This window comes from Schistocerca nitens, chromosome 2 (assembly GCF_023898315.1).
Source record: "Schistocerca nitens isolate TAMUIC-IGC-003100 chromosome 2, iqSchNite1.1, whole genome shotgun sequence".
NCBI lineage: Eukaryota > Metazoa > Arthropoda > Insecta > Orthoptera > Acrididae > Schistocerca > Schistocerca nitens.
The window spans coordinates 474,430,448-474,446,572 of record NC_064615.1 but is presented as its reverse complement, the minus strand read 5'-3'; positions in this window follow the sequence as shown (position 1 = coordinate 474,446,572).

Sequence of the window (16,125 nt, the reverse complement as noted above, 5' to 3'; positions counted from 1 at the left end):
AAGGAATAAACCATGTTGTCTACAGCACACTTGCACGTTGTGAACAGCACACGCTTACAGCAGAAAGACGACGTACAGAATGGCGCACCCACAGACTGCGTTGTCTTCTATATCGTTCACATCACTTGCAGCGCCATCTGTTGTTGAAAATTGTAACTACTGTAATTTCGAAAGTTTGTCCGCCTGAAAATGTACTGTTGTCCCAAGCATATTGCAACAAACGGTGTATTTCTATCGCTGCTCGTTTAGTTTTTATTGCCGTTTCAAATATACCGGTCATTTTTGAAACACCCTGTATATGCCGGTAGGCACAGTTCAGCTGGTCATCAGGGTGTACGTTGACATATTTGCGTGAGTGATTTGAAAAAAATGAATGATTTTGTGGTCGGTTTAAATGCAAAAGGTGGTAGAAACGAAGTGGGGGTAATCGAAATAGAAGGAATTCTTCAAACAGGCGAACCCGTCGTAAATAGTTGCAAATGACCAGAATGAGACCAAGGGCGATGGTCCCTCCCAGAAAAGGAAGAGGCGTCCTGTTCAGTGGGAGAGAGATGTTTCCAAAACAGAAGGTAACAACGTGAAAAGCATTATTAAAGCAATTTTATGCAATGAAAACTGTGCTGACACTAATTGTTATGACATGACCTCAACGAACTCGTAGTGCGATCTGTGCTCTCCTCTACATATTGACGTAGTCCGACCAATTTAATGGACAACTCCTGTAAAACTGAATCTGGTAGCCATACGGGAACAAAGTCAGAGAGTAGTGCATAGCAAAACTAAAGAAAATTTTTCTAAATTCAGTAGATCTCGTACGGAGCAGCAAGAAGTGCGCGCGATCTAGAGTTGCTGTGCTATGCATTACACTTTAGCCAGATTGCTCCCAGTTTCAGTTTCGCAGGAATTGGCTATTGGGGAGGGTTTTAAGCAACCACTTGGTAAGGGGCGTTGGTAGTAAGAAAAGAAATTTTCTACCAATCATGTGGTTTAGTAATACATATTTGTACAAGAGACTGAATTTTTTAACTAAGCTCATGGTGTTTTTTATCCCTCTCAATTTATCTGCATGTACAGACTTCCGCGCGCTTTTCAAGATCAGTGATGTAGTCCTCTCTCTCCCTCATCACCGTTTACTGGTTCTACGACCTTACACCTGCTCAATAAAGTTTATTGTCACCACGTGGGTCACAAGTCTGTCTTCCGATTGAAATTTTGTGACTAATGAGTGAAGGTTTGATCGTCTCAAGCACAACTGTGACTGTTCATAAGATTGTCACAAGTTTACAGGTGGATTATGATACGAAGTGAAATGCATTTGGGAGACATCGTTAATAGATTCAGAATAAACTTGATTTGTTTGCAACTTCTTCCGAATCGAGGAATTCAGACCAGAAATGAAGTACATAAGTAGCGTGAACTAACCCGTTCTACGTTAGGACTGTAAATTTAAGTACCTATATACATTTTGTTTGGAATCCTTTTCATGGTTCAAATGGCTCTGAGCACTATGGGACTTAACTGCTGTGGTCATTAGTCCCCTAGATCTTAGAACCTAACTAACCTAAGGACATCACACACATCCATGCCCGAGGCAGGATTCGAACCTGCGACCGTAGCGGTCGCGCGGTTCCAGACTGTAGCGCCTAGAACCGCTTGTCCACTCCGGCCGGCAGTCCTTTTCATGTTCACACACCATTGTTGAGTGTGTGACGCTATGCGAGTCCGATCTTAATTGTTTTCCTTTCTTAGGATTGACCATGTTTCTGCCAATCCATGCCAGCTCCGGTCCAAGGACACCCATCCTCCACCTTCACACTGATCATCAGTCCTGTGTCTCATCTTGTTTCTCCATGATACGTGACTGTGGGCTTACATTTTTAAATGTCTCACACCTGACTCCACCAAAACGATTAACGAAGCTTTCAAAAACAAGTCAATTGTCCATAAACTTCAACGGAACTCTTAGATCAACACTACTCAGAACTATCTGCCAATCGACAACATTTCTCTATAAGTTCTTGATCATTAAAAATTGATCATATTGACAGGAATAGTCAGAGCTATTTATGTAACCTTTATGAACAAACTAGTCCTTGATTCACTGTAGATTGCTGAATAAGAAACAAGTTTGAAAGAGCTTTGTTCCAGGTCATTCGTAGTTTTCCCTGGAACCCTAACAAAAATGGAAAATGTCCTTTGTTATTAATATAGTCCATGGGATTTCTAGTAGTTTAATTTGTCAACCATACGATTAGTACATATCATCATTAAGAAAGTTGCATGTTAACTTTGGCTGTCAGAATTAACTGACCATAAATAGAAGCTACAACCATTGTATACGCAGTCATATTGATTACTCTCAGCAATGAAAACACTGAACTCTCTGTCAAAATAAAGCCTGTAATGGCAACTGATGTTCACTATTGCCAAATTTAATATGGAGTTTATGCAGTGTATAAGGTATTGGACATGTAATTCATAATACACAGAAACAAGTCTACTGCTTCCCTTTACTATTTAGACTATTAACCTCAAACTGCGAGTGGCCATTACAAATCCGCTTACAGAACCAACAAATTACTTATAACTGAAAGTCAAGACGAAACGCCTGCAAGTAGGACTGACGTTCATCAGCCCATAGCAATGTTACGTAAAAAAGCACGCTGAAATGCAGCGTTCACTTGTATTCTAAATGTTAGAATGCAGTCGATTTATGAGAGAGAGAGAGAGAGACCTGGCAGTGTGTGGTATTGTTCTGAACCACCACTGTGGAACTTTTGATGTTATGTACGTTTAAGTCATTAATACTCAAGAAATAGTATTGGAACTGTTCAGAACTGCAGGGAAAGAATTGTCTGGAAAATACAATCTTGCTTATAACTAAAAGGTACGTTTTCGATATTAGCTTTGGTAAAACCTGAACTCAGTAATACAAAGTACTACAGCGTCCAATAGGTCATTTCACTAAATGCAAACTGGTCTGAGTGTCGGTTAGACCGTCAGCGAGAGCAGCACCGCTAGTTCCTGCTACTAATAAGGCGCGTACACCGTTCGCTTGTTACATATTTTTACGAGATTCAAACAGGAGCGATTGCAGTAATGGATAGGAACTGTGATTGTTGTGTACGGATTCGAGCTGAGTTGGCGACTCTTCGCTCACAGCTCCAGGCTGCTTTGGTTTCTGTCACAAAGCTTGATGCTGCTGGCAAGGGGTGCAGCTTTGGGTGATCGAATGTGGGGATGCAAGGGATGTCAAGCAGGTCCCTCTTGTCCTCCGATCGGTCCACTGCTGTGGACGCCCCGGGTACTGCCTGCACTGTGGTTGACCCTTTCGCGCCTCGTAAAAACTCTTTTCTCTATTATTTTGTTTTATTATTGCACGCGTAATAACGCATATACGAAAAGAGCCGCGAAATACCTTTCAGTAATGCTGTGCCTTGAATTTCTTTATAATCATTAATTTTCAACAAACAGAATATATTGGATTCTTATTGTTCTGTATCTGGCTTTCTATTAAAGGAACATTTTCCGTTACTGTAACTCACTATAAAAGTCAACGTATCTTCCCTACTTTATAGCTATTGAAAATGAAAATTACTTTGTTATGAAATACTGATGTTACAGTTCACGAAGATTGTTCAACATCAAAATTTTGCAGTGGATTTTTGTTAAGAGTAAAACACCAATAATTACCACTACTAGCACAAGAACATGAGACTATTGTCGGAGAAAAATACGTTTTCACTATAAGGTTTGCCAGACCAGAACTAAGCACAGCAAAATTCCTATTATGTTACGAAGGTAAATTATCTCTTTTGTACTGTTAGCAATATATTATCAGCAGCCCGCGTCAACCTGCAAAACACATAATAAAATCTGCTGCTCTGCTCTGCAAGTCCGGAAGCTGAAAGAGATGATTTTATTTCACTATTACCTTCCCGCTTCTTTGCGGTATGATCGATTTCTTTTAATGCAGTTTGAATGCGCCGCGGCAGCGGCTCGTTCGTTCGTAGCGCAGCTCTGCACCACGGATAATATTTAAATAACTGAAAATGTCTTAAAAGGATGGGATAATATTCTAAGCAAGCTACTACAAATAATAATGCAAGGTTTCATTAAATAACTCTATTCAAAACATTCAAATATGTTAACTTATCTACAATACACACCTTTTTTAAAAATGAGTACGTAATGGCGTACATCTATTGACCATGACAAAAGAAGACTACGTTAGCATTTACAACTGCGACACAGGCTATCTTACTCCCGTAACTCCAAGAAGAAGACAGAGAAATTAATGTTCGTTCTGTATTATTTATACTAGTGATATATTCTTATCTTTGCTGATATTTATCGTCTGTGCGGTTTCAGTACTCGCCGACACAGATATTATCTAAAATAAATAATTAAAAAAAATACATAATTCCATACAATAACAGAATACGATGCACAATATTTTCTCTTTACTACAAAATATGTATTTTGCTAAGGGACGTTACAACCCCTTACCCGTGGTCGAGTGGCAGATCATTCAAAAGTCTGGCAGATAGCGAAGAACTTTCCGAGGGGTCGATTGTAGGGCCTCCCCGGTTCGTTTGACGAACAGGTTTCGGGCGTTACCTGTGGCTGACGATGTCTCTGAGCCAGATACAGTCGTCCACCCTGTTCCAGAGAAAGCTTCTCAGCTCGCAAGGTCTGGGCATTCACAGAGGGTGGGTTTGCTGGTAGTTGGGAGCTCCAACGTTAGGCGCGTAATGGGATCCCTTAGGAACATGGCTGCCAAGGAGTGGAAGGAAGCCAGTGAGCACTCCATGTGCATTCCGTGGGGAGTCATTCCGGATGGGGAAAGGGTTCCATTAAGAGTATAGGCTGCAGCCAACTGCAGGTGGTGGCTCATGTCGGTACCAATGACGTGTGTCGCTTTGGATCGGAGGAGATTCTGTATAGTTTAGGGCGGCTGGTGGAAATGGTAGAGACTGCCAGGCTTGCTTCCAAGATTAAGGAAGAGCTCATCATCTGCAACATCGTCGATAGAACCGACTGTGGTCCTTTGGTACAGAGCCGAGTGGAGGGCCTTAATCAGAGGCTCAGGCGGTTCTGTGACCGTGTAGGCTGCAGATTCCTTCACTTGCGCCATCGGGTGGTGGGATTCCGAGTTCCACTACACACAGGAGGCGGCTACATGGGTAGCGGAGGCTGTGTGGAAGGGACTGGGCGTTTTTTTTTTTTTTTGTTAGAGAGGAACCACAGAAGGGACGTCCGTCTAAAAGTGGGCAGGTAAAACACGGTAAGGTAGTTGTAGAAACGATTGGTAATGTAGTTGTAAATTGTCTTAGCTGTGTTGGGAAAGAACCGGAGCTACAAGCCCCAATAGAATGCACTGAACCTCAAATACACTCCTGGAAATTGAAATAAGAACACCGTGAATTCATTGTCCCAGGAAGGGGAAACTTTATTGACACATACCTGGGGTCAGATACATCACATGATCACACTGACAGAACCACAGGCACATAGACACAGGCAACAGAGCATGCACAATGTCGGCACTAGTACAGTGTATATCCACCTTTCGCAGCAATGCAGGCTGCTATTCTCCCATGGAGACGATCGTAGAGATGCTGGATGTAGTCCTGTGGAACGGCTTGCCATGCCATTTCCACCTGGCGCCTCAGTTGGACCAGCGTTCGTGCTGGACGTGCAGACCGCGTGAGACGACGCTTCATCCAGTCCCAAACATGCTCAATGGGGAACAGATCCGGAGATCTTGCTGGCCAGGGTAGTTGACTTACACCTTCTAGAGCACGTTGGGTGGCACGGGATACATGCGGACGTGCATTGTCCTGTTGGAACAGCAAGTTCCCTTGCCGGTCTAGGAATGGTAGAACGATGGGTTCGATGACGGTTTCACTATTCAGTGTCCCCTCGACGATCACCAGTGGTGTACGGCCAGTGTAGGAGATCGCTCCCCACACCATGATGCCGGGTGTTGGCTCTGTGTGCCTCGGTCGTATGCAGTCCTGATTGTGGCGCTCACCTGCACGGCGCCAAACACGCATACGACCATCATTGGCACCAAGGCAGAAGCGACTCTCATCGCTGAAGACGACACGTCTCCATTCGTCCCTCCATTCACGCCTGTCGCGACACCACTGGAGGCGGGCTGCACGATGTTGGGGCGTGAGCGGAAGACGGCCTAACGGTGTGCGGGACCGTAGCCCAGCTTCATGGAGACGGTTGCGAATGGTCCTCGCCGATACCCCAGGAGCAACAGTGTCCCTAATTTGCTGGGAAGTGGCGGTGCGGTCCCCTACGGCACTGCGTAGGATCCTACGGTCTTGGCGTGCATCCGTGCGTCGCTGCGGTCCGGTCCCAGGTCGACGGGCACGTGCACCTTCCGCCGACCACTGGCGACAACATCGATGTACTGTGGAGACCTCACGCCCCACGTGTTGAGCAATTCGGCGGTACGTCCACCCGGCCTCCCGCATGCCCACTATACGCCCTCGCTCAAAGTCTGTCAACTGCACATACGGTTCACGTCCACGCTGTCGCGGCATGCTACCAGTGTTAAAGACTGCGATGGAGCTCCGTATGCCACGGCAAACTGGCTGGCACTGACGGCGGCGGTGCACAAATGCTGCGCAGCTAGCGCCATTCGACGGCCAACACCGCGGTTCCTGGTGTGTCCGCTGTGCCGTGCGTGTGATCATTGCTTGTACAGCCCTCTCGCAGTGTCCGGAGCAAGTATGGTGGGTCTGACACACCGGTGTCAATGTGTTCTTTTTTCCATTTCCAGGAGTGTAGTTGTAGGTACAGAAAGCTGGCTAAAGCCGGAAATAAGTGTAGACGAAATTTTTTCAAACCATCTAACAGTGTTCAGAAAGGATATATTAAATACAGTATTTATTGCTGTCAGAGGTAGTTTGCCTTGTAGCCAAACTGAGGTAGATAGTTTGTGTGAAATAGTATGGGTAGAGGTTATACCCGACAATCGGACAAAACTATTAATTTGATCGTCTTACCGACCCCCTGACTCAGAAAATATAGTTGCTGAACAGTTCAAAGAGAACTTGAGTCTCATGTGAAATAAGTACCCCGCTCATACAATTGTAGTCGGTGATGACTTTAATCTACCTTCGATATGCTGGAAAAATTATATGTTTAAAGACGGCGGCAGGCATAAAACGTCATCCGAAATTGTACTGATTGCTTTCTCAGAAAATTATTTTGAACAATTAGTTCATGAGCCCACTCGCAGAGTAAATGGTTGCGAAAGCATACTTGACCTTTTAGCAACAAATAATCCTGGACAAATAGTGAGTATTGTGACGAATACAGGGATGAGCGACCACAAGGCAGCTGCTGCTAGGCTGAATACCGTAACACCTACAACCATCAAAATGAAACGCAAAGTACATCTATTTAAAAAAGTTGATAAAATGCTCTTAACGCCTTTTTATGAGTCAGTCTTTATTCCTTCCGATCTGATCATGTAATTGTAACGAAAAAAGCATGCCAATTTTAAAAGAACGCAAAATCCCTGAGATTGGAAAAGTTTTACAGAAGTTCGAACTATGGCGCGTACTTCAATGCGAGATGCTTTTAATAATTTTCACAACGAAATTCTGTGTCGAAATCTGGCAGAAAACCCATGGAGATTCTGGTCATACATAAAGCACACCAGTCGCAAGACGCAATCAGTACCTTCATTGCGCGATAACAACGGTGAAGTCACAGTGCCACTAAAGCAGAGCTATTAAACACGGTTTTCCGAAACTCTTTCACCAACGAAGTCCAAGTAAATATTCCTGAATTTCAATCAAGAACAACTACCAAGATGAGACACATAGAAGTAGATATCCTCGGAGTAACGGAGCAGCTTAAATCATTCAATAAAGGCAAGGCCTCCGGTCGAGATTGTATACCAGTCAAGTACCTCTCAGAGTATGCTGTTAAAATAGCTCAATCTTAGCAATTATATACAACCAATCGCTCACAGAAAGCTCGGTACCTAAAGACTGGAAAATTTCTCAAGTCACACGAATACCCAAAAAGGGAAGTAGGAGTAATCTGCTGAATTACAGGCCTATATCACTAACGTCGGTTTGCAGTAGGGTTTTGGAACATATACTGTATTCGAACATTATGAAGTACCTCGAAGGAAACGATTTATTGACACATAGCACGGTTTCAGAGAATATCGTTCTTGTGAAACACAACTAGCTCTTTACGCTCATGTAGCAATAAGTACTATCGACAGGGCATGCCAAACTGATTCCATATTTTTAGATTTCCAGAAGGCTTTCGACACCGTTCCTCACAAGCGTCTTCTAACCAAACTGCGTGCCTACGGAAAATCGCCTCAGTTGTGCGACTGTATTCGTGATTTCCTGTCAGAAAGGTCACAGTTAGTAATAGACGAAATTCATCGAGTAAAACAGAAGTAATATCCGGCGTTCCCAAAGGAAGTGTTATAGGCCCTCTATTGTACCTGATCTGTATTAACGACTTAGGAGACAATCTGAGTAGCTGTCTTAGATTGTTTACAGATGATGCTGTCATTTACCGTCTTGCATGCGGGTGTGTTTGTCTAGCCACTGTGTTTGCAAATATCTCCAAGTCTCTTTACACGGCACCGTGAGGTTGTGGATCTGTTGAGACAATATCTTCTTCGCCCTTATACGTCGTTACAATTATAATTCGTTTCTATAAGACGTTGCAACTAAGACACATGATTCGTCTCGTGAACGGAATTCTACAACGGGAGAACGCGAAGAACATGTTTGGGACTGTGTTTGTAATCCTGCTATTCCTATCCACCGTAGACTGTGAGCAGGTTCGCAAGAACAACAGGATCTGATTCCTACGGAACTGACATCAGACATCAACATTACAGCAATTCTCAGCGCAATGTGTTTATCACTGTTGTGAAGGTTAATCACTTTTTTCGTAACACACTCACCCATCTATTTTGAACACAGAAAATGTATTATAAATTGTTCCATTTCCAGTGTCAAAAAAAAAAAAATTACTGCATGTCTTATATTCTAAATCTTGAAAACGTATTCCCGCAGTTCAAAAACATAGTTTTTTGTATCCATTAATTCTGCGGTTTCTCTTATTCCGGTTCTATCGTATTCAGAGTAATTCGATGATAAATGGATGTATACATGTGTGAAACAGATCTTTGGGCTATTGCAATTTACTTTACGTTTTCTGTATTGAATAGCCGGGCGGGGTAGCTGGGGCAGCTGGCCACGGTTCGCACATGGTTCCCCCCCCCCCCCCCCCCCCCCCCCTCGTCGGAGGTTCGAGTCCTCCCTCGGGCATGGGTGTGTGTGTGTCGTCCTTGGTGTAAATTAGTGTAAGTTAGATTAAGTAATGGGTAAGCCTAGGGACCGATAACCTCATAAGTTTTTTGTCATGGGAACTTACCACAAATATCCAAATTTTTTTATTTAAGATTCTTGTCAATTTTATTAGAATCGTACTGCCACCGCAATCCTTTAATTTTTTTTAATGGATCATTCCTGCCCACGTTGTTTATTGATATGTAATTGTGAAACATAAGGCACCAGTAGGTAAGTTCTGAACCATTCAAATGTCTTTCTGGCGATCAGTGTATTTCTTATAAGGGCAATGAAACGGAAACCAGACGCTTGGAGGAAAGAAAGTAAACTGTTTATTATGTCAAAAGAAATCGTCGTAACTCTTAATATATTTATTCTACTCCGAAACAACACGGTCAATGCTTTCATGGAAAAATGTTTCCTTTTACCTAAGAAACCACGAATGTGCCTGTGCGTGCACCTCTTCGCGAATGTCTTTCAACGGGGCTCTAAATATACGGAAATAGCATGGAGAGAAACTGGGACTGTTCGAACGACGCGTAAGGGATTCCCAGCGAAACTTCTGCAGCGTAAGCGAAATAACCTTTGCAACAGGTGGGCGGGCGATGTCCTGCAACACATTGAATGTTGGAAGACTGCCTCTTGTACATGTGTTGGAAGATACCTAATAATAAAAAAAATTATACACTTCTCTTTTGATAAAGATGGATCGAGGTAAACGGTAGAGAAGTTTCTAAGTGTAACTTCGTCATTCCTTACAATTTTCCTCACTTGCTATAGTGAAAAAGTGTGATGGAAATGCCCAAAAAGCTGCTGCTGAAGACGCTAAAAGAAGGTGTTGTGTATCTTGGAGCCCCTTCACCTTACAGTTTAAAGGAGTCACATTCGAAAACAAATCAAAAAATACATTACTTACTCCAACACACATTTTGTGCAGTAATTAAGATGGTTAAGTAGCAGAAATATAGACACAAATTATTCTCTCATGCAGTCTGACAAGTGTTAAAAATTAATGGGGAAAATTGATCTGTTAGTCTGTGTAGTCTTGGGGCGTAGCGATATCTCTTGACAGTTAGGAAGCTGCAACACTATTATGGCTGCTCACAGAGACCTGGTGCCCTACAGAAAGTGTTCCTATGCTGAGAAGATGCCATTAGTGGTCTCAGTGCTGCGGGCTGAGTCTCGCGCATGTACGTTTTGCAGATCGCGTAAACCATCTGCCAGCCCGTACACCAATCGTCACGAAATTTGGGGCATACTGCCAGAATAACAACAGCTAATCTGGAATGATTTCTGAAGTACTCAAATGTAAGTAAAAACTACATTTTGCACCTTCCGGTTATCAACAACCGCTTGACGCAGTCACGGATCTAGAAAAGTGGAGAGGGGTCAAATCGGGGCATTTGCCCCGAGTGGCAATTTCAGCAGGGGGCATCAAATTCATATTCTTGAAGGAAAAAATCTTGTTTTACAAAGCGCCTAGCACCCAGTGCACGTTGGTCTGTCGAGTTTTCATATGATTTTGAAACGCATCCATGTTGGTTTTTGAACAATTTTCAAGACGTTATAACTTGATTTCTGAACTAATCATAAACAGATTTTTCAATGCGTGCATAGTGTACTTGATGTTTCTGCCAGGTGAGTCCCTGTCGCATCTACAAATTAAAAGCTTTCCGTCAGACAAAAGGGGACACTGCTCTACGAGTTGAGCTGAATAAACCCGAACGGCCGAATACCAACCGCTATTTGCTTATCTGGTTGATTCGGTGTGAGAATGATAAGCGTTGTTATAGTTAGTAACGAAATCCATAGATTCAGACTGCCAGAGTGGAAAGAAACAACTAGCCGGAATAACAGGTAAGAAAGATTACATATTATCTTCTCGATGTATCCAAGAAAATGAAATCCTGACAGAAAATTTTTGCTAGTAAGGGGGAGTTGTTCAGTCCCCGGCAGGCAGCCGTTTAATTCCATGTTTAATTCCATTCTCGAAATAGGGCGGAAAACGCGTTGTAAGAACTCATAGTAACGCCTAGCCGGAGAAAAAACGCAGGAAAACCAAATTGGTGATTTCGACAGGATTAGTGAAGTTAACCGAAGAATAAGTGTTGACGAAAGAATATTTTTAGAATTAATAGTGACAAGATTGTTTGTTAGAATGAGGAAGGAGAAGAAGCGGGGACGTCACACAAATTACATGGAAGAATGTGTCAGTTCCAAATGTATTTGAAAATGTCGTACTACTACTGCTTTTCGATCTCAATCTTGAGAAACTGAAGCATATGAATTAATGGTAAGCTTTTTTCCTAACATAAAACTTTTTTCTTATAGTTGGCCCGATAGGCATTTGATATTACTACTTCGTGAATTACAATCTGTCGTGTTGTTCATGTAAATGAAGTAGATAAAAATGACCATTTGTGCCAAAACAGTCTCAATTATTTGGCGTTCATTACAACTGATACAGTACTAGAAAGGCCTAATTCGTTTTATCTAGCAGACGTAATCAAACCGAGAAACCACACCAGACGTGCGTACTATTCGTGTTAACAGCTTTTCCAGTATTAGAAAGTGACATTTTGATTTTTCACGTAGCAAAACGTTTGACAAACTTTGGTGAGGTAACAGATTCTTTCGCGGAAAGCAAAGCACGCTTTGTAAAGCTGTAGCAAGATTAGAAAGAAAACAATGCTCGGACATAAGGATGGAAGAAACGTATATTGTCTTGCTTGTCTCTTGTCTTTTCTTCCTTCATGTTTACTATATTTAATTTTATGTCCCAAAAAAGAGATAATACGCTGTAAAGAGTGCCAATTTTCTAAGGAGTTCTTATTGTCCTGATCACAAATAATCCCACCCTGTATTAATTGCGAGTTTTTTTAAAGGGGGAGGATGTCAGACCGGCCGACTGGCCTCATGAGAGGCACCGCAGGACACTTTAATTTCCACTGTCCTGAATATAGGTTTGATGGTTTCCATTACGAAACATACACGTTTGAATTCCACAGAGTAAAATACAGTGACAGAAGAGTGCAGTTTGAAGAGGCATGGCGCTGCACTTTGGTACACTTATGATCAAAAAAGATGTCTTACATCTACTCGAACATACACGTTTTATGTATCAAACTCTTCAGTAAGATTTGCGATACAGAATGAGATATTTAGATTTTTTAATCTTTTTTTAGGCCCTATCCCAAAGCTCGAGGGTGAGTTGAGTTGACCGTGCGTGGGGGGAGGGCGGGGAAGGGGGTGAGGGGAGGGGGAGGGGGGAAAGGTGCCAGGCTGGCTTCACCTGTTAATATGTTTATATGAATACATCACAGATCACAGGAGGACTTTAACTAAACACTATGTTGAAGAGCAGTTAATTATTTTCTCATAACGCATATATTACATAATTTTTACGATTTCAAGCAGCAATTGTTCTTCTCAGTTGTTTTAATTTTCATTTTCATTCGGTAAGCTGAATGAGTGAGGAAGTGTATGTGACGTATGAATCTTGAAATTTGTTAGTAAATGGTGAATGAGTCTATGAATCATATTTTGCAAACTTGCAATGTATCACACACATGTCATGCATGAAACTGTTATTGTAAAGCTGAGCAGGTAACTAGAAAGAAAATTTTTACTTCTATACTTAAGAGAAATAGAGGTTTATTTTCAGGTGAGGGGGAAAGGTTAGGGGTTACTTGCTTTTAGGAAAATAAAACGTTTGAAATGTGATTGATTAAATTCGGAGTTGAGGATAAATCGAAGCAGGAACATTGGTCTCCTGAAAGAAGGTATGAAACTTATTGAATGCAACATGCCTCAGTCATTCAGAGAGGAGAGTAACCGATTGTTCTGAAAACGGGAGAGATTTGAACGCGCTGGTTTAGAAGAGTCGTAACTTAGCTTTACTAGAGTGACGTCATATTTCGCCATTTCCTCAGTTTTAAGAAAAATAATCTAATTTGCTTTTAACGAGGAGCAGAGTTGTGCAGAAACTGATGAGATCCGGTGTAAACAACGATTCCGAAGTTTTGAAATGTTTAGTGAAGATTGTGACTATCTTCAGGATAAGAAAAAATTCCACATGGCCATAGACTGCAGTCGCAGTCGAGAAACTCTAAATTAATGAATAATCGCCAGCTGTATAGTACTGAGAGGGCATTAGAAATTGCCAGCCATCGAGTAAACTCTCAATCTGTTTACTAATTAGTCAAAATTTCTGTTCTTGGGACATCAGGTCGTGAGTTCTATACGTATGGCGGCTAACGGCGAAAAACTCTGCTATGTGAATGAACGGAACAGTATAACGGTGTGGAAGTCTATTCTATTACATTTGGAATTGTGTTCTAAGGCAGATTTCGTAGCTGCACGTGTACGGCTAAAGTAAGAATGCATCACAAATGTTGTGCCAAGAACTTGTTTTACTTAGTTGATTCCCACTTTTCAGTTAGGGAAAACTAAGTTTTATACCCCTTCTGACATATATGTAGTGCAGTCCGCGTTTTAAACAGTTTTTGCAGGCTGAACCACACCATAAGTCGCTTTACGAGGGATGTGATTCTAAGAAATTCGGTGGAGATGGCGGGAAAACTCCAGAAAAAGTAACACCCCGCATCTCAGCATCTTTCAGAGGTGAATGTAGATGTCTATGAAGAGGTTTCTTTGCACCGTGGAAGCAGCATTTGTGTTTTCGACACATTCGTTACAAAGTGTATGTCTCCTATATGTTATGTGTGCGTAACACGATAAAAGTTAATCTTATCCACACCTAGCTGACGACAGCGGCAAAATTTTGAAAAACTATCTGTCGTTGCCAGAGGTCTTACAGTGTTCAGCTTCCATAATTAAGAGTACTATCGGGCTTAGCAACGTCGCAATCTACATTTTGTTTTCTTAGTGTCTGGAACCGATAAGTTTCTGGCAGGGCATTTCGTGTGTACTGAGCGCCAGTATCACAAGACGTCCTCAATTCCGAAGTTAGTTCAAACAGGCCGCCGAGACGCGCGGTGCTGTCTCTGCAGCGATATCACCGCAGGGTCAAACAGCAATCAGCGGTGATCACAGGCGCGGAGCTAGGTCCAAGTCCGCCAACACTGTGCCCTCAGTCACTCCGTCAAGGTCGAAGAACAGGGGCCGTGGCAGCTGCAACAGGTACAGCGGTGCCGCAGAAATCATCTAAAGCAGCTATTGTCTGCCTCAGAGGGATAGACGAAGAAGTGTGTGTTCCAGCACCTCGGGCGGGATGAATAATTAGACAACGGTCACTGACCATTGGTGTGCTGTAGGTAGTTATCTCAAATCCCCTCCTGTTTAACAGATTTGCTATATACTCCGTTTCTTACTAACATTATTTTATGTAACTTCATTACATTTTTACAGGAAATAGAGCGTATTTAATATTATCTTTACTGTCTTCTCAGATGTTCGTTCTTAACACAATGGCTTCAAATTACCTTATTCTCATATTACTACTTCGTTGCTTGTACTACTGTTTGCTGTTCACATGCTTTTATGTGCTCTCCGGCAGATGGCCTGTGATAAGACGAGCGGATCTGTAGTCCAGCGTGAAAACCGTAATGCATAATGTAAAACAATGTGAGACAGCAACATATAGACGAACGGTAGCTCTTACTTGTAAATGTTTGTGTATATCGTTGCTGATGATCATTTGGGTCCCTAAAGACCAGTTTGGTGTTATTTCACCTCTAGATTAAAGGACGTGGCTGGCTTCCTTTCCAGTATTTGTAATAAATTATTTCTGTTTGCTGTACGTCGGTTCCTTGCTAATTCTAATTGCCACGTGTTCTTGTACGATTTGTAACTTCTGTTATAAAACTTTATTCCATAACCTCAGGTCGACTCCTTGCTGAATACAATAACGGCACACCTTTCATCATTCATCACTTCTGTTATTAGACTTTACTCCTTATGTGAGCGTTAGCCCAAGAAAAACTTTTAGGGGCCCTTACAAAATGTGCTTTAACATTCTTGTGCCTGGAACAAGTAGACAGATTCATCATAGACTGAAATCAAATAAGTTCATTCCTGGGGAAGACAGAAAATTTATTTTTAAATCAATAATTTTGGAACAACGACTATACAGTAAATCGATTAGCGTATTTTACAATAACTGAAGCACCACATGTCATTTATTGATTAGGTGCAAGAAATCTGAATAAAACTGACGCACATATGTTCACAAGTATACGGGAACCGATCGAAGTCAGGTAATACTAATGTAATGAAACTGCTTTGAAACACACACGTGTCAGCGTTGTCATAACACCGCAGATGGCTAAGTTAAAAATTACATCTCTGACATGCTTAAAGATACTTTAAAATGTGTGGCGAATAAATCAAACCATGCTGGAAACAAAAGACTTTTGACAAATATAGGAAAATCACGGATGGAGTTCCATGGTATTCTATTTAGAAACCACATCTACTCGTTGGACATGGAATAACTTTCCACTCTACATGCATCAAGCAGAGGTGCTATTTTTGACATGTTATGCAAGCGCTGTAACTAACCTTGTTAGTGAGAAAGCACAGATGGTGGAATGAAAAATGTGTAATGTACATTATATATTTTTTGACATCTTCGGAAAGACTGTTTTCGACTTTGTTATGCTGATTTGAAAATGGGTGTCGGCGCGAAACTAGTCATCGAATGAAAAATAAAATATTTGCAACTTGAACTGGTTTTTCATTCTATTTAAATGTCTAGGGTTGAAAAATTGGAAGAAGAATTTATAAAGAACAAAACCAGATAGAGTTTCAT